The sequence below is a fragment of the Sus scrofa genome, chromosome 3, assembly GCF_000003025.6.
Source record: "Sus scrofa isolate TJ Tabasco breed Duroc chromosome 3, Sscrofa11.1, whole genome shotgun sequence".
Classification (NCBI taxonomy): domain Eukaryota; kingdom Metazoa; phylum Chordata; class Mammalia; order Artiodactyla; family Suidae; genus Sus; species Sus scrofa.
Window position 1 is genome coordinate 29,309,747 of NC_010445.4, and position 17,874 is coordinate 29,327,620.

The window sequence follows — 17,874 nt, forward strand, 5'->3', positions numbered from 1 at the left end:
AGACCTGGGCTTAAAGCCCAGCTTGGTGTGACCTATGCATGTTATTTAATCTCTCTGTGCCTGAGTTGCCTTATCTTAAAACGAGGCTGACATGAAAAAGAATGCGGTAAGTCCACCTGACTTCTAAGCCTGTATTCTTCGCCTCGACTGCCCCACTAGATGCCTGATGCTGAAAGCCTTGAATGCCATCCTGAATCTTCTAGATTCGAACACGTGGCTCAGATGGTCCTCATCCTTTCCACGCTTAAGCATCCCTTGAACATATATGCCAAATATTCTTGGATCAATCCTTCATGAAGGCAATTGGATTTGTGGGTCTTTTGGCTGGGACAATACATTTAAAAGGAGACTGTGAATTCAGCAACACTATCATATAGATTTGTGACTTATGGATTCCAATAGCATCTATAATCATTTGAAAAACTTTAGCATATGACCTTGAGCGGTCTATTATTGATTCATTGATTCTGTCTGCAAGCGAAGGTTGGTACACATTGGACAGGGGGATGGTTGTAGTACCTGTAGAGTTCTGCCCAGGACCCAAGGGCCATGGGAATCCATTGGTGTGTATCATGTATACTAATTATCTGAGAATGTTGTCACCTGTGTACTAGTGTTGTATGGATAGTACACTAAGAGAAAACTTAATATTTAGTTGACTTATTATTACTCATACAACAGAGGGAATGTAATTATTAAGTGAATCTTTTTCTTGGAAATAAGAACTTTTGATGGTTTGTAATTAAAATAAAAATATGTTCGCTGTTTTGACAAGCCATTCATGATTAACAGAAAAGGAAAAAAAAATGTATGAAGCCAAACACAAAAACCAATTACCTGCCCCACTTTGCAACAACAAGTAGCCTTTTGTGAAGACGATAGTGGTTCCTATGGATTAGCAATTAACCTTTTGTAGGGATTTACGAGGAACCCCATGGAGGCTCTCCCACAGGGAAAATAGTACTTAAATTGGAAAGCTTTGTGGAGTGCTCTTTTCGTTATTTTCGGCAAAATTCTTTTCCTCTTATTGCATCCTCCCTCTTAGAATGCATTCTGAGAAGAGGCAGAGGGCAGTGCAAAATAAAAATTCTGGGAAACTTGCTAAAAAAATTAATTTCAAGATGGCAACAGCAGAGCATTCAACTAAGCATGGGGCCTTCCTGAGCCTGTGTGAGCGTGCATACCTGCCTTGAAGCTGGTTCTGGCAAAGAGCTTTGACCCTGCAAATGACAATGTTCTAAGAGTTGACTGTCTTTGTCGGTAGGCACTGGTGACTCTGCTGTCGTAGCCTGATTGGAGTTAGTCTTGTGGAAGAGGGAAAGTTGGGGTAGTGATGGGAGGGGCCCTCGTCTTGGACATCTTATTCACAGGGGTCTTAAATGTAGACTTTTGATGTTTTCTCCAAATGTGGTTCTACCTGCAGTGTTGTAAGAGGGGGCAGGGGTGATAGAAGAAGACATTAAGTTTGGATCTGATTACTGGACCACATTGCTTGTAGCGACTTTTGACTTAAAGTTTGGGGTGGTTGATGCAAACTATTACATTTAGAATGGGTAAGCAATGAGGCCCTACTGTGCGCTACAGGGAACTCTATCCAATCTCTTGGGATAGAACATGATGGAAGATAGTAGGAGAAAAAGAATGTATATATATGGTGAGCCACAAGGGAAGTCTGAAAAAGAAGGTGTATATATATGTGTGTATGACTGGGTCACCATGCTGTACAGCAGAAATTGACACAATACTGTAAACCAACTATAATCTAATAAAAATTTAAAAGATTAGAAAAATAAAAGGAAATAAATCACATTTGTCATTGGGGTGATTTATAAGTAATACATAGCTACATTTTAAGCATATATGCAATAATACTATGATTATCCCCAAATTCCAAGTAATAATATTTTACTGTAAAAAAATCTCCTCAAGCCCTGTGGTTTTTTTATTAATCAAAACCAATTGCTTTTGTTGAGGGAAGAGAATCAAAGTGCAGAACAATGGGTAAAAATATGCCACTTTTCGTGTAGGATAATTTTTGTGAATATAGATTTATACTTGAATATACATAAAGAAAATCTGGCAGGATATGAGAAACTAAGATTCTTGGTTTTCTGTTGAAGGAAATTGGACAGATGGGATTCAGGATGAGAGGGAAATTTTTTTTTTACGTTGTTATCTTTTAATTCCTTTTGCTGTTTTGAGCCATATCATTAAAAATATTAAAACTTAAAGTTAACATAAATAAATAAAAATGTATTTCAAAAAAATGAGAAATCAATTATTATACATTATACCAAATTTTGGAGTTAAATGCATTAATTTGTTAAATAAATGAGTCTAAATGGTAGCCTATTTGAAAAAGAAAAACCTGTTTTGTCGTGTTCCTGTCCTGGCTGGTGCAGCGGAAACAAATCTGACTGGGAACCATGAGGTTTCGGTGCGACCCCTGGCCTCCCTCAGTGGGTAAGGATCTGGCTTTGCCATGAGCTGTGGTGTAGGTCTCAGGACCCCTAGCCTGAGAACCTCCATGTGCTTTGGGGGTGGCACTAAAAAGCAAAAAAGACAACACATTTTGTCATTTCTTTGTGGCCTGATCCTTTCTTGACCTCTAAGATGCTTAATTTGGAGCTTGCTTCTTATATTTTTCTAAGAAATGCCATGGAGAGGGGGTAGCTTTCTCAATAAAAAATAGGTTTAGGAAATTCAAAGCTGGCTCATTTCAAAAGTGGAATTGATTGTTATTTAACAAAGATCTAATCATGCCTGGTTTTGCCTCCACAGGGAGATATGATATACAGCACTGACATTTAGAGTGAGAATTCTGTTTAGACGACAAGACATGTGCTTGGAGAGGAAGGAGGAAATAGTATGATAGTTTGTGTATCATTTTGGTGAGAGAAATGAGAGGACGATTAGCTTATTCATGGCAATTACTCTTTAAGCCTCATAAATCAAAAAGTTGGTTCTTTACTCATTTTTTTAAAAATATAATTTTATTGGACTATAGTTGACTTACAATGTTGTCTTAGTTTCAGGTGTACAACAAAGAGAATCAGTCTTACCTATAAATATATCCATTCTTTTTTCCCCATATAGGTTATTATAAACTCCTGAGTTGATTTCCTTGTGCTTTACAGTAGGTTCTCATTAATCATCTGTTTTACACAGTAGCGTGTATGTGTTACTTCCACCCTCCTAATTCTTCCCTCCTCCAAATGGTTTCACCTATGGTAACCTTAAGATTGGTTTGAAATCTGTGACTTTGTTTCTGTTTTATAAATACATTCTTTTGCATCATTTTTTATTAGATTCCACATATAAGTGATACCATGATATTTGTCTTTCTTTGAGTTACTTCACTTAGTATGATAATCTCTAGGTCCATGCCTGTTGCTGCATACCCAGTCTTTAAAAAAAAGAGAGTAAATGGCATTCTTCCTTTCTCCTACATCACTTCTGGATAAGTCCATGATATACACTTTTTTCTTTTTTTTTAGGGCTCTACCCACGGTATGTGGAGATTCCCAGGCTGGGGTCCGATTGGAGCTACCGCTGCCGGTCTAAGCCACAGCCACAGCCACAGCAACACCAGATCCAAGCCACATCTGTGAACCTTGCTGCAGCTTGCAGCAACGCCGGATCCTTTACCTGCTGAGCAAGGCCAGGGATCGAACCTGCACCCTCATGGATACGAGGTGGATTCCTTTCAGCCTCACCACAACAGAAACTCCAAGTCTGTGATTTTTTAACCACAGCAAATTTTATCAAGCACTATGAGGGTCAGTGGGTGGAGTGGACACTGATGCACTTCCTCACACTCCATTCAAAATAGAAATGTTCACGTCCTCATCCGCTGGAAATGTTGGTGGCCAATGGTTCTCCTCTGAGTCTCTCTCTAAGACTTGCTCTCAGCTGAAGCGAGCAGAGCGCTGCCTCGCCCCAGGTCACTGCAACTTCCTGGGGTTGGCCAGGCATGATTGGAATGGACATATTAGGGGTGTGGCAGAACCCCATGTTTGTTCCTCAACCTGTGCAGTCACAGCTATCACAGTGGGAGCAAGCTGATAGCAAGTGTCTAAAACGACCCTTCTCTCGCCCATCAGCCAGAATGGCATATAAAACACAATATTGCAAGGGTAGCAATCATCATCATAGCTTCACTTAATTCACTGGTCTGTCCCCTTACAAAAGTCAGGTGAATCTTGATGGGTGAAAATGGATACTGCAAACTCAACAAAGCAGTCACCCCAGTTGTAGCCTAGGGTGCTTTTGAAACCTACTTGCAAATCCTTTGACACTCCTCTACCCAGAGGGGCAGTCCAGATCCACTCTCCTTGAATCTGGAGGAGCTTTTGTGACTTCCTTGATGATTAAAATGTGGAAGCATGCTGTTGTGTGACTTTGGAGAATTGGGACCCTCACTCCGGGAGCCTTCTATTGCCACGTAACCAGTCTGGCTACCCCAAGTCCACCATGTCAAAAGACGGCTTGGAGGAGTTCCTGCTGTGACACAGTGGGTTAATGATCTGGCTTGTCTCTGTGGAGGTGCCAGTTCAATCCCTGGCCCAGCACAGGGGGTTAAAGATCCGGCGTTGCTGTAGCTGCAGTGTAGGTTGCATTGCAGTTCTTGCTCAGATTTGATCCCTGGCCTGGGAAATTCCATGTGATGTGGAGGTGGCCAAAAAAACAAAGTTCCTTTTCCTGCCTCCATCCTCTCTATTCGAGGCTGTTCTCATATGCTTGGTGATCCTTGGCTCACTGTTAATATTAAAGAGTGGGGCACGAAAGGGAGGACTGGAAGCTCTGTGTGCAGGGGTGGGGCTGGTGGACTAATTGAGGGATCTCTATACTTCACCTTCTCTAGGTCTTTTCCTCTTGGGCAGTGTTGTTTTTTTGAGAGAAGAATCCACCAGGTTTCTACCTGGGGATGTATGAGTCTGGCTTCCAGAGTTTGGGGACCTGGCTGGGAGATTCCTGCAGCATGAAGTTTAATTATGGTCATGCTTGCCTCTAACTTTAATGGAACTGTTTGTTTCCACTTGAATATGCTTCTTCTGGTCTGGGTAATTTTCAGATATGTTATTTCTCCTTTTTCGTCATTTATTTAAGATCTGAAATGGATGTTGGATTTTATCAACTATTCTTCAGCATCTATTGATAGGATCATATACATTTTTTCTTTGATCTATTGAAAAAAAGTTGAATTTTAGACTTCCTAGTAATAATCCATTTGGGATATCCACAGGCATTTTAGTTAATTAGGTAATAGCACTTTGGGATAGTTAGAGCAATATATCTGTATAACCATGGTAGCCAAAAGAAGCTTCATTCCAAGGAAGTTCAGCCCAATATACTGGCAAAAATCACAGGCTCTGGAAACAGAGAGCCAGGTCTTTGGGTCCTGCTTCTTCATGTTACTGATTAAAAGGCTGTGGGTAAATTTCTTTTTTCTGGCCACATGCATGGCATATGGAAGCTCCCAGGCTAGGGGTTGAATTGGAGCCGCAGCTGCTGGCCTATACCACATCCATAGCAACGCCAGATCGGAGCCACATCTTCAACCTATGCCATAGCTCATGGCAGTGGTGGATCTTTAACCCACTGAGCTAGGCCAGGGATTGAACCCGCATCCTCATGGCTACTAGTTGGGTTCATTACCACTGAGCTGCAACAAGAACTCTCATTGTGGGCAAATCTCTTGATCCTCAGAATTCTCACCTGTGAAATTGGTATACAGAGATGAAAGATTAACTCATGGGAATGTCGTGAGGATTAGCTGAGTTAGCCTGATGCATTGTCAGAGCTCAGTAAATACTAGGGAAAAGATATTCCTAATATTTTGAATGGAGTGGATCCTTGCAAGAAGGGAGCAACTTGGTAACCACAGGTGTCAAAAGCCAGTACATAGGTAATTTTGTTAGTGGGAGTTGAATCTTCAAAGAACTATATTTCTATTTTATGTTATGTTTGTTACGTTATTTTGTGGCCAAACCTGTGGCGCATGGAATTTCTTGGACCACAGATTGAATCCAAGCCACAGCTGCAGCAATGGCAGATCCTTTAATCCAACTGTGTTGGTCAGGGGATGGAATCTGTACCTCCGCAGAGACCAGAGCCACTGCAGTTGGATTCTTAACCCACTGTGAGTGGGAACTCTGAAGAACTATATTTCTTATCAAATTGTTAGCACTCTGAGAAAATTCTTATTTCTCCCCAATTTTTTTGTTTTGTTTTGTTTTGTTTTTGCTTTTTAGGGCCACACCCTTGGCATATGGAGGTTCCCTGGCTAGGGGTTGAATCATGAGCTATTGCTGCTGGCCCATGACACAGCCACAGCAACGTCAGATCCAAGCCGCGTCTGTGGCCTACATCACAGCTCACAGTAACGCCGGATCCTTAACCCACTGAGCGAGGCCAGAAATGGAACCCACAACCTCATGGTTACTAGTCGGATTTGTTTCTGCTGAGCCACAATGGGAACTTACTCAATCTTTTTATTCACCACACATTTTATTTCTAACACCAGCTGCATATTAAAATATAATGTTGGAGTTCCCTGGTGGCCTAGAGCTTAAGGCTCTGACATTGTCACTGCTATGGCACAGGTTTGATCCCTGCCCTGGGAATTTCTGCATGCTGTGGTGTGGCCAAAAATATTATTAAAATTAAATAAAGAAAATATATTTGGATGAGCCTTTCCCTCACTTCTTTCTCCAGCAAAATTCCAAAGAAGGAAGATTACAAATATATAGAAATTAAATATTAACTTTTTGGGTGAACTTATTTTGAATAAGCAAAAAATCTAAGGGTAGGAACTGAAGAACAGACATATGGATTCAATTCAGTTTAAATATAGAAACATTTCAGATTATATGTGTGCATGTATATGTATAGTATTTATCTGTATATAATGTAGATTATATATAATATAGATTATAGATCTACGTAGATAAATACATAATATCTGTTTAATATATAATATAGATCAATGAGTTTGTGTCTTGCCAATGTGTAACATATAAAGCATGTGTAACTACAGCTGAAAAAAACTTATCCTTGATCTGTGTGCATATAACAATCAGCACGATTTATTATTTTTGTTCTAATTGACTTGCATAACCACAGATTTCCACCTTGATGAAATCAGCAATAAATCACGCAGCCTTTCTCATCTTTTCATGTCCTATTCCCTAATATAACTGCACAAATATGGATAGTGTTTACCGTCTTTTGGGATGGGAGCAATTGCTTGTTTATTTTGATGATGGAAATAAATTACCCTTCCATAATATTAGCATGAGTTCCTAATCTCATTAGGTAAAGAATTAAAAAGACTCCAAAATGATTCAAGACTGGTTAATAGCATCTTAATTATCTCACATCATTTTGGGAAATACCAAATGTCTCTCTGGCGTACACTTTGTCTCAGGAGGAATAATGACTGATGAGGGCCTGGGGAATGGCTGTGCAGCCATGAAGAAAATTTTCCAGAAAGAAACACATGATGACTCAAGACAAATCTGTTGACTGGACTCTTGAGATGTGGCTTCTTGGAAGTGAGAGGGGAAAACACTGGTTATCAGGAGGAAGAGGGATAGAGGATGGAGACAGGGTGGAGAGGACTGGTAGATGAACTGGTTTTCTCTTTAGTAAAGTCACATTGGACAGTTCCATTCTCTGGGAGGAGTTTCACTTACAGGATGAGAAGAAGGAAAGAGTGAAGGAAAAGCTGCCAAAAGTTGAATGTGAAGGAGGCGAACCATGTTTTACTCAAACTCTGAGCCTAGAGTTCTCATCATGGCTCAGCAGAAACAAATCTGACTAGCATCCATGAAGACGCAGGTTCAATTCCTGGGCTCGCTCAGTGGGTTAAGGATCCAGCGCTGCTGTGAGCTGTGGTGTAGGTCACAGATGCAGCTCAGATATGGTGTTGCTCTGGCTGTATTGTAGGCTGGCAGTTGTAGCTTTGATTTGACCCCTAGTCTGGGATCTTCCATATGCTTTGGGGGCAGGTCAGTAGAAGAGATATTTTTAGACTTGAGTGAGTGCCCAAGCCCTGCAAATTTTGAGGTGTGATAACACAAATACTGATGTATTCTTTTTCTGTTGCTTCTCTAACATATTGTGAAGATTTTAGTTGCTTAAAACAACATCTATTGGAGTTCCCATCGTGGCTCAGCAGTAATGAACCTGACTAGTATCCATGAGGATGTGGGTTCGATCCCTGATCTCGCTCAGTGTGTTAAGGATCCAGTGTTTCCATGTGCTGTGGTATAGGTCACAGACGTGGTTTGGATCTGGCTGTGGCTGTGGTTTAGCCCAGCGCTGCAGCTCTGATTCAACCCCTAGCCTGGGAACTTCCATATGCTGCAGGTGCAGCCCTTAAAAAATAGATAGGCAAGCAAGTAAGAAAAACCAAGGGCGCATGATAGAATTCCAGATTTCAAAGACAGGGATCAAACTCAGCAATCAGTACAAAAACCACCTTATGAACTAGAGGTGCTGCAAGAAATGGAAGAATACCTAGGGTTTAGAATATTTCTAAATTATGTTTTAACACAATTCTTTGGAGCACTACATTTGTAAACATATTTGTGGGCGGTCTTAAAGAGGAAAGAGGTGGATATTGGGAAGGATTGTATGGGCGAAAAAATACACCGTGGACAAATTAAAATCTGCAGTGAAACAACATGTATTTATAGATTGTCTATTGCAGAAAATGGAATCAAGGAAGTGCGAGGCATGCTCAAAAATTTCTCCCAAAACTCAGAGGAAGGAAATAAAAACATGAACATTGGCTTAAGAAAAGATAAAAGAACAGAGGGAGAAGAAAGAGAGGAATTTCAAAAAGAACAAACAGCATGTAGAGAAGGAACATTTTAAAAAAATAATAGAAGACACATTTTTTAGCTGAATAAAGACTTGGGTGTTAAATTTATGGCTTACTGAGCATGGACAAAAATAGACTAATGAGTATAACCTGTACAATATTAAAACTAAGAGGGTTTCATGCTTGATTTTTTTCAGAGGTGTCAATAGAAGTGTTTTTCAGAATGACGACACTACTGCCATATGGTAAACGGAAACTGTAAGGTGTATCTAAATTCCAGACAGTATAAAAATGTGAAAAGAATGTCCTTTAGTCAATGAAATAGGCCAACCTAATGAAATGTTTGCATTTTAAAGAGAAGAAAAAGAAGGTGAAGAGCATGTGGGCAGGATAAAGGGCTACTTATTAAGGAAAAAAGATAAGGCTAAGTTTTTTTTTTTAATTTGCAAAACTAATGATCACAAATACTTGTACAGGAGTTCCCATCATGGCTCAGTGGTTAACGAATCAGACTAGGATCATGAGGTTGCAGATTCAATCCCTGGTCTCACTCAGTGGGTTAATGATCTGGTGTTGCCATGAGCTGTGGTGTAAGTCGAAGATGTGGCTTGGATCTGGCATTGCTGTGGCTCTGGCATAGGCTGGTGGCTACAGCTCTGATTTGACCCCTAGCCTGGGGACCTCCATATGCCACGGGTGCAGCCCTAGAAAAGACAAAAAAAAAAAAAATACTTGTACGGAATTTGGAGAGGACAAGGTATTGCATTAAGATCATGATACCTGGCTCCTCTGCCCTTCATGGGAGAATGCAACAGAAAGACATTCTCAGACATCCTCAAGATGTTTCGCTGAACATACCCTTCCTGAAAATAATTACCTACCATCATATTCAAGACAACTGAAAAATGAATCAAATTAAAGAAATCAAGAATGTGGAATTCATGGTATAAAATAATTGGTGGTCAATTAATTGGTAATGCTTAAGTTAAATCTAAATAATTATTGCCAATATACCTGTAAAACAACACAAACATTTAAACAAAATCTTTAAAGACAAGCATGTAATGTATAAGTTATAAGGTTCTCTAGAGAAACAGAACCAATTGGATATGTGTGTGTACATTAATTAATTAGTTAATTGATTGATTTATTGTAAGGAATTGGCTCACCTGATGATGGTGTCTGGCCAGATTCATATCTACAGTGTGGGCCAGAAGGCTGAAGATCCAGGAAAATCAATGCTGCAGTTCCAGTCCAAAGACCAGCAATCTGGAGATCCAGCAGAGTCGATGGCACAGAAGAAGTCCAAAGGCAGTCTCCTGAAGAATTCCCTCTTACTAGGGGGAAGGCTGTTCTTTGATTTCTATTCAAGCCTTCAATTGATTGGATTAGTATCATCTACACTACAGAGGGCAGTCTTTTCATTCCAACATTCACAAAAGGTTAATCATGTCCAAAAACACCCTCACACCAACATCCAGAATAATGTTTGACCAGATATCTGGGGACCCATGGATAAGTGAAGTTGACACATAAAAATTAAACATCACAATAAATGAAAGTTCTTTAGTGATAATAACCAAGATCTGAAAGAAGAAACTGTAAATACAAAGCTGGGAAATGTTGAGGAATGGACAGAAGGAAAGAAGAGTTATGCTAGCAAAATAGATTTCCAAAAAACAGACCATGTGATGTCATCAAATGTAGAGGTGAGAAGAGATGTGAGCCAGTACAAGATGCCTCCAGCAAAACTTGTCCATGCATTTATGCAGACATGCTGAATTCTTAACTATTTTCTCTCTCATCCATGTTTCATTTTTGTTTGTATTTGCCTGCTGTATCTTCCTCTATTACTTTAATCTTTCTCTGCTTTTGGAAAGCAAAATAGAATTTTATTTTTTAAAAACTTACTTGAAATTCCTAACCATTTGACAGGAAAATTTAACTCATTTATAGTTATTTTCACAATAAACATATTTGATCTTATATCTGATACCTGGTATTTTGTTTTCTGATGATTGCTTTTGTACTTCTATCTTCATGTGGATTTTCATTGCTTTTTTCCTCCTCTATATTCTTGAGGGTTTTCCAAATTTGTTGTCTACATCACAGTTTTCTAGTGTCCTTTCAGCTTTGAGCTAACTTTAATGTAGATTTTAATTCTTCTATTAGAGTTTATATTTCCTTGAGTTTTTTCTAACATTTTATGTGGCTTTTTTTTTTTTTCATTCTTGCCTCATCTTTTCTGGCTTTTGTTTTATAGAGGATTTTTCTATCTATCTATCTGTCTATTTATCTAAGTATCTATCTGTCACCTATAGATGGATGTAAAATTACTTGCTATTTACCAACAAGTATTTTTAAAAATTCTGTTCATTTCTTTCAGAAAATCATTTTTAAGTTATGCTTTTTCTCTAAGTCTTTAGGGTAATATTATCTTTCCTTATGTTTCAGTGCATTTTTATAGGCCTCAAATGTGAATCATAATTTTAAGGAAGCAAATCTTTGCATCATTTAGTTAACTATTCCACCAAAATATTGCATATGAATAATAGGATCTGTGATATTTATGACAATGGATTATGGGTCCCAAGTTACAAAGAACTCAAAAGAAAGTACATTCAGTGTGTTTTTTTTGAAGTCCCGGAATAAAAGTGCTTTTAAAATGACTTAATGATCTCTGGAACTTTTTCTTATCTACTGAGGAGAAAGTCTAGGTATAAGAGAGATTATTAGAAATTTGTATCAATGGAAGAAAGTGGTATTAAAATGGCTTAATTTTTGTAGTAATATTTCATTAAATTAGAAAAATCAAATTTCATTTGAGGACTCCCAAATCCTACTTAAAGTTTGGTATTTTAATATTAATTTACAACATATAGGGTTTTAATAGCATAAAGAAATTTGGATATTTACAGTTTTGTTTAGTGAAGAACTCTCAAAAAAGCCATTCTTATTCTTAATTGTCCTGCCTCTTCCTGCCTTTCTCAGAAACAGTGAATTTTAAGTGCATCAGTACCAGAAATTTATGAATATACAAATATCTATGCTCAGACTTAGCAAATCTCTTGTAAAAGTGGAACATCTTCATATAAGATGTATGCAGCTTTCCAAATGTTGTTTGTTTCTAAGTGTTCCTATAGAGAAATATAAGAGGTGTCTATTTTTATAGTCTTAGAAGGCACATACATTTCAAGCACCGGGAGTGAGAAACACCTGCTGGTGTAGGAAGAGCCAGAGATACTTTATTTTGACTTCAGACCAGCTATCAATATTCGACAAGAGCACCTGTGCTGAGAATTAGTCAGTTTCTGCTCTCAGACACCCTGCCACGTGGTTCTCTGCACTGGTAACTCCTTCTGGTTGGAGGGTGCAGGCAGGGTATACTTGATTAGTGGGCCTAAATGTTAAAAGTATTCTTATAACAATTATAATAATTTCTACCAATATGCGTAGGTAAATGTGACCCAGAGGTTCCCCTCAATTCACTGCTTTGGGGGTAGATCAAGTGTCTATAAAGTGGTAGTGTGCCCTAGGGACAAAACATGGACTTCAGTCATGTAGAGCTTGACAGAGGTCCAGCATTGCCTCAATTAACCATGTGGCCTTGGGAAGTCATGTAGCCCATCACTTATGAAGCACTTGGTCTTCATTCAGATTCCCCAGAAACAGACCCTGTGATGATGGTTGTGTGCATTGGCCAGGATTCAATCAGAAAGGCAGAACTAGGAAGAGTAATATGGAAAAAGGACTGTTGTAAAGTGGAACAACTGAGAAATTATAACCAGGATCACGTTCTTCCAAGTATCAGTTGACTTATCTCTAAATTCGGGATGATAAAGCCTTTCTCGTTGTTGTTGTGAGGGATGAATGAGGAAACATGATAACAGCACAGAGTGGGTGGTCAAAGAAGTCCTTAAACAGCTAAAGCAAGTTCTAGGCCAAACCACTAACTAGGCCAGTGGCTCCCGGAATCTCTTTACAGAATGACATGGTAACTTAAAAAAATGAGGAAAGTTATGGGTGGGTGCCAATTTTTCATTTTAATAAGTTATGACATTATATAAGCACTTACTAGCTAGGATATCCATCATTTCACAAAAGAAATGGCATTTTAAAACCAAGAAGTGTAAGAAGGCCATTCATTATTGTCAATGTAGACATAATGATGGGCCATATTGTCAATTTAGCTTTATAATGACATGCTTTTTGTTTTTCCCCTTATAGAATAGGTCATTGAATAGTGTCATGGGCAGGCATTGGTACAGAGGTGCATTTTGAGACACAACTGAACTGAAGAGCAACTGAATTTGGTCTCCTCTCCTTTGCTTGTCTGCATCCCTTATTCCTCTCTGCTTCCTCCTCATTGGTTTTGCAAGAAATCAGTAGCCTCTCCCCACAGCCACCAAAGGAATTCCACTGTCATTGTCAATATTTCCCATCCTCCCTCTCTTCCTGGGCAACTAAAAGACTACATTTCCCAGCTTCCTCTGGTTGATAAAACCATGTGACTAATTTTGGCCAGTAGACTGGCTGTAGCTGTGTCATCTTTTACTCCTGGCTGAAAGCATTTAAGAGCCAGTGCATGAGTCTCCATCTTCTTTCTCCCTCTATAGTGAAGTATCTGTTGAAGTGGAAGGGCCACAGCTAACACAGGGAGGATTGCTTCCCTGGAAAGCTGTCCAGACACAGAGGGCTTTGCAGGAGCAGGAAATAAGCTTGTGTAAAACCACTGAAATACTGGAATTGCCAATTACTTCAGTGTAACTTGGACTGCTCTAAGCAATACCAGCACTAAAACTTGTTTGACCCAAGCAAGCTCACATCTGATTTCATTAATAATTACTGCATAGCAATAAATACCAGTCTGAAAAGATCATAATTCCTGACTTTTAATTTTTAAGTTTTTTTTTAAACTTCAATACTTTCTTCCGCCTGACCCACATTGGAAAACTATGTTGAATTCTCTGTTAGTGCTCTAAATAAAAATATCATAACTTAGCTGGAGGAAAAAAAAATCAGCCAGCCTTGAAATAATTCCTTTATATTGGCCAGATGTGTTTGTAAAGCTGCTTTGTTTGTGGGCATTCTCAGAGAACCTGGATAAATGACTCCCTTCTTGCACTTCCCCCAGGGTCTTGTTATACTTTTAAAGCTCCTTTTGCATAAGGTGCAAGATATGTTCCTTTAGGTTGTTTTCAAACAGTGCAATTGACAGTTTGCAAGTTAACTTGATCCATACAAGAAGGCAAGACCATTAATTTGGAGATTAAAAAGATTAAATTGTTGATTACTGCTCATTTGTTTTTTAGGCATTTGTATCCATCTACTGAGTTCTGGCCTCTGGTAAAAACATATGAATGATGGTGGGTATGTGCCTGAAGTTCAGGATGCCTTGGATCCATGCAAAGGACTTTGGGTTTTATTCTGAAAACAACTGTTTCACCCTCACAGTTTCCTAACTATAGTCCAATGGAAAGAGAGTGTCATTTGCCCTTGAGTTTGGATCACATTCTGAGAGTCACCCTAATGGACATTGAAACATTCTGGCTAGAAAAAGAGAATCATGCTGATTGGTGGGGCCTCAGTCGCATGTTTACTCCTAAACAAATCATGTAGAGTAGAAGTCAAATCACAGTCCAAGGGCAGTCTGCTTATTTTTGCTAATAAAGTTTTATTGGAACACAGACACATCTGTTCATTTAGAGTGTTGCCTGTGTCTGCTTTGACAGCTACAAGAGCAGAGTTGAATAGTTACATCAGAGACCATGTGGCCCATAAATTCTGAAATAGTTATTGCCTGATCCTTTACTGAAAAAGTTTGCCAACCCCAGGGCCAGGGATGTATTAGTTTGCTTGAGCTGTCATTACAAATGTGCAGACTGGATAGATTAAGCAATAGAAATTTCTTATCTCAAATTCTGGGGGCTAGAAGTCTGGGATCAAGATGTCAGCAAGGTTGATTTCTTCTGAGGCTTCTGTCCTTGGCTTGTAGCTGGCTTTCTTCTCACTGTGTCTTCATGTGGTCTTCCCTCTGTAAGTGTCTGTCCAACATTCTTCTTCTGAAAAGGAGACCAATCATATTGGATTAGGGCCTATCCTTATGGCCTCATTTAAAATTAATGACCTCTTTAAAGACCCTCATCTCTAAGTCCAGTCATATTCTGAGGTCCTAGGGGTTTTAACTCCAATATATGAATTTTCTGCAGGGAGGGAGACACCATTCAGCCCATGACAAAGGGAATATGGGCTCTGATTAGACATAACTTGGGTCACGTGTTCTACTGTGAGGGGATGGCTGAGAGTGAGGGGAAGTAATTTTCAAGTGGAAAGTAGGACATCCTCACCAAAATACCCAAGAATGAGTGCTGGGTGGTAAACACATTGTCAGGGATATATTATCACTGCTTTGAGTCCTCTAGAAGACGAAAATGTATGGGTCCACTGGAAAGAACTCTGGAAAAAAACATTCGTGTTTGACTCTGGGGTGAACTGGCCTGCTATAGAGATAATGAATCAAAACACTATGTTAGGAGTTCCCGTCATGGCGCAGTGGTTAACGAATCCGACTAGGAACCATGAGGTTGTGGGTTCGGTCCCTGCCCTTGCTCAGTGGGTTAACGATCCGGCATTGCCGTGAGTTGTGGTGTAGGTTGCAGACGTGGCTCGGATCCCGTGTTGCTGTGGCTCTGGCGTAGGCCAGTGGCTACAGCCCCGATTTGACCCCTAGCCTGGGAACCTCCATATGCCGCGGGAGCGGCCCAAGAAATAGCAAAAAGACAAAAACAAACAAACAAACAAACAAAAAAAAAACCAACCAAACCAAACAAACAAAACGCTATGTTAGAGGGAAAAAATGTGTACATCTATCTTCAATTGCAAAATAAAACAGCAAAACCAAAAGTTCTGAACCCCAAACCTCTTTTTTATTGCAATACAGTTTTGAGCTATTGTCTGTGAAACCTCCAGCATTAAAGATTAAAAGAAAATAGAAAGTATACAAGCTAGAGTGCTTACAAATCATGGATTTACATTAATTGCATGAACCTCTGCCAGGACCCAAAGTCCATGTTAGCAAGTTACCAAGGATTCTTATAATGACAGACATGGAGGGGCCTTCAGACAAAAAAGAAAAAAATCAGGCAAAAGGTACAGTTTGCTGTGTCTGGGAAAGGAATTCCTGGGCCAAAAAGCCAGAAAGAGAAAAACAAGAATGATTCAGTCCCCAGTGTCTTGTTTTCTTCACAGTCTCGAAGAAGAAAAGTATCCAAATAAAGTAAGAATGAGCCATCATGGTTCTCAAATGCTGTTTTCCAAAGCATCAGCATCAGTACTACCTGGGACCTGTTAGAAATGCAAATCCTCAGGCATTACCCCAGAATAAGCAAATCAAGAAATCTGAGGCTGGGGCCCAGAACTCTGTGTTTTTAAAAGTCCACTGATGAATCTGATGCATATCAAAGTTCAAGAACCAATGAGCTAGTGAATTCATTCACATTCAGAATGAAATCTTTATGCTAAGGTTTGCTGTATCAATTAGGATAAGGTTTAGCAGTTGCATGTACAAGAAAACCAACATAGCAGTGGCTTCAATAAGATGGGTGTTTATTTTTCTTATACATAGAAGAAGTCCAAGAGTTGGAGTTTAGCACTGGTAATGTGGCTTCATAGTCATCAAGGACATATGCTCATTTTATTTTTTTATTCCATTAAGATGTCTTCTTTCATAGTCAAAGTGACTCATGGTTCAAAATAGTTGCTGGAACTCCTGCAATCACATCGGCTTTTCCAGGTAGGAAGTAGGAAACAAGGGGGGAGGAAAAAGGTATCTCCTAGATGAATCAGCCTTCTTTAAGAAGCCTCCCTGGAAACTCCACCCAACATGTTATTGTCTAGTATTCACTAACTCTTGTGGTAGGAGAGGCCTGGAAATACTCCTTTTGCTAGTCAATGACCCATGAAATAAAATTGAGATTCTTTCAGTAGAGAAGAAGTGAGAATTGGATAGCAACTCACAATCTTTTCAATAGCTGCAAAGTGACTCAGCCTAAGGGCATTACAAGTTGGGAAAAGGGAAGTATACGTCCAGGGAGGGAGTTCTTTATTGTTTAGAAGATAGTGGCTCTCCTTCTCTCCCCCTTTCTAGAAAGGGGATAAAGATTTGAATAGAGAGATTTTGGAGAAATCTGGGGGGAGAACTGATGACCTGAGCTTGGGCCAGTCAGATCAAGAGCAGGGAGGATGGCATTGAAGGATTTGGCTCATTGTGAAGGGTTTGTGTCTTTAGATGGCTTCCTTTTGCAATGCCAAGGAAAGCCCTAGCAAGGAGAGCTCTAAATGTTTTCTTCCTATATTGAAATTCCTTCTGAAACTGACCCAGGTCTTCAATAAAGAATGACAATACTACAGGGAGTTCCCTTCATGGCTCAGTGGTTAATGAACCCAATGAGGATCCATGAGGATTCGGGTTCAATCCCTGACCTTCCTCAGTGGGTTAAGGATCCAGCATTGCTGTTGCTGTGGCATAGACCAGAGGCTACAGCACCGATCCAACCCCTAGGCTGGGAACTTCCATATGCTAAAGGCGCAGCCCTAAAAAGCAAAAAAAAAAAAAAAAAAAAAAAAAAAAAAAAAAAAAGAATGACAATACTACATACGTTGTGGGAGTGGACTTGGGGGAGAATGAAGGACAGTGCAGTGAGGGAAAGAGAAGTGTTTCAGAGCAGAGAGACTTGAGAGTGACCATGATGCACACATATGTTTATGGGCAAAGTGTGCAACACATTCCTCCCATGGTAGATGAGATAATTTTTGATAGCACACAAAAATAACATCAATAGCACTTAAAAAACTTAGTTGAGGGGTTCCCGTCGTGGTGCAGTGGTTAACGAATCCGACTAGGAATCATGAGTTTGCAGGTTTGGTCCCTGCCCTTGCTCAGTGGGTTAACGATCTGGCGTTGCCGTGAGCTGGGGTGTAGGTTGCAGACGCGGCTCGGATCCCACATTGCTGTGGCTGTGGTGTAGGCCGGTGGCTACAGCTCC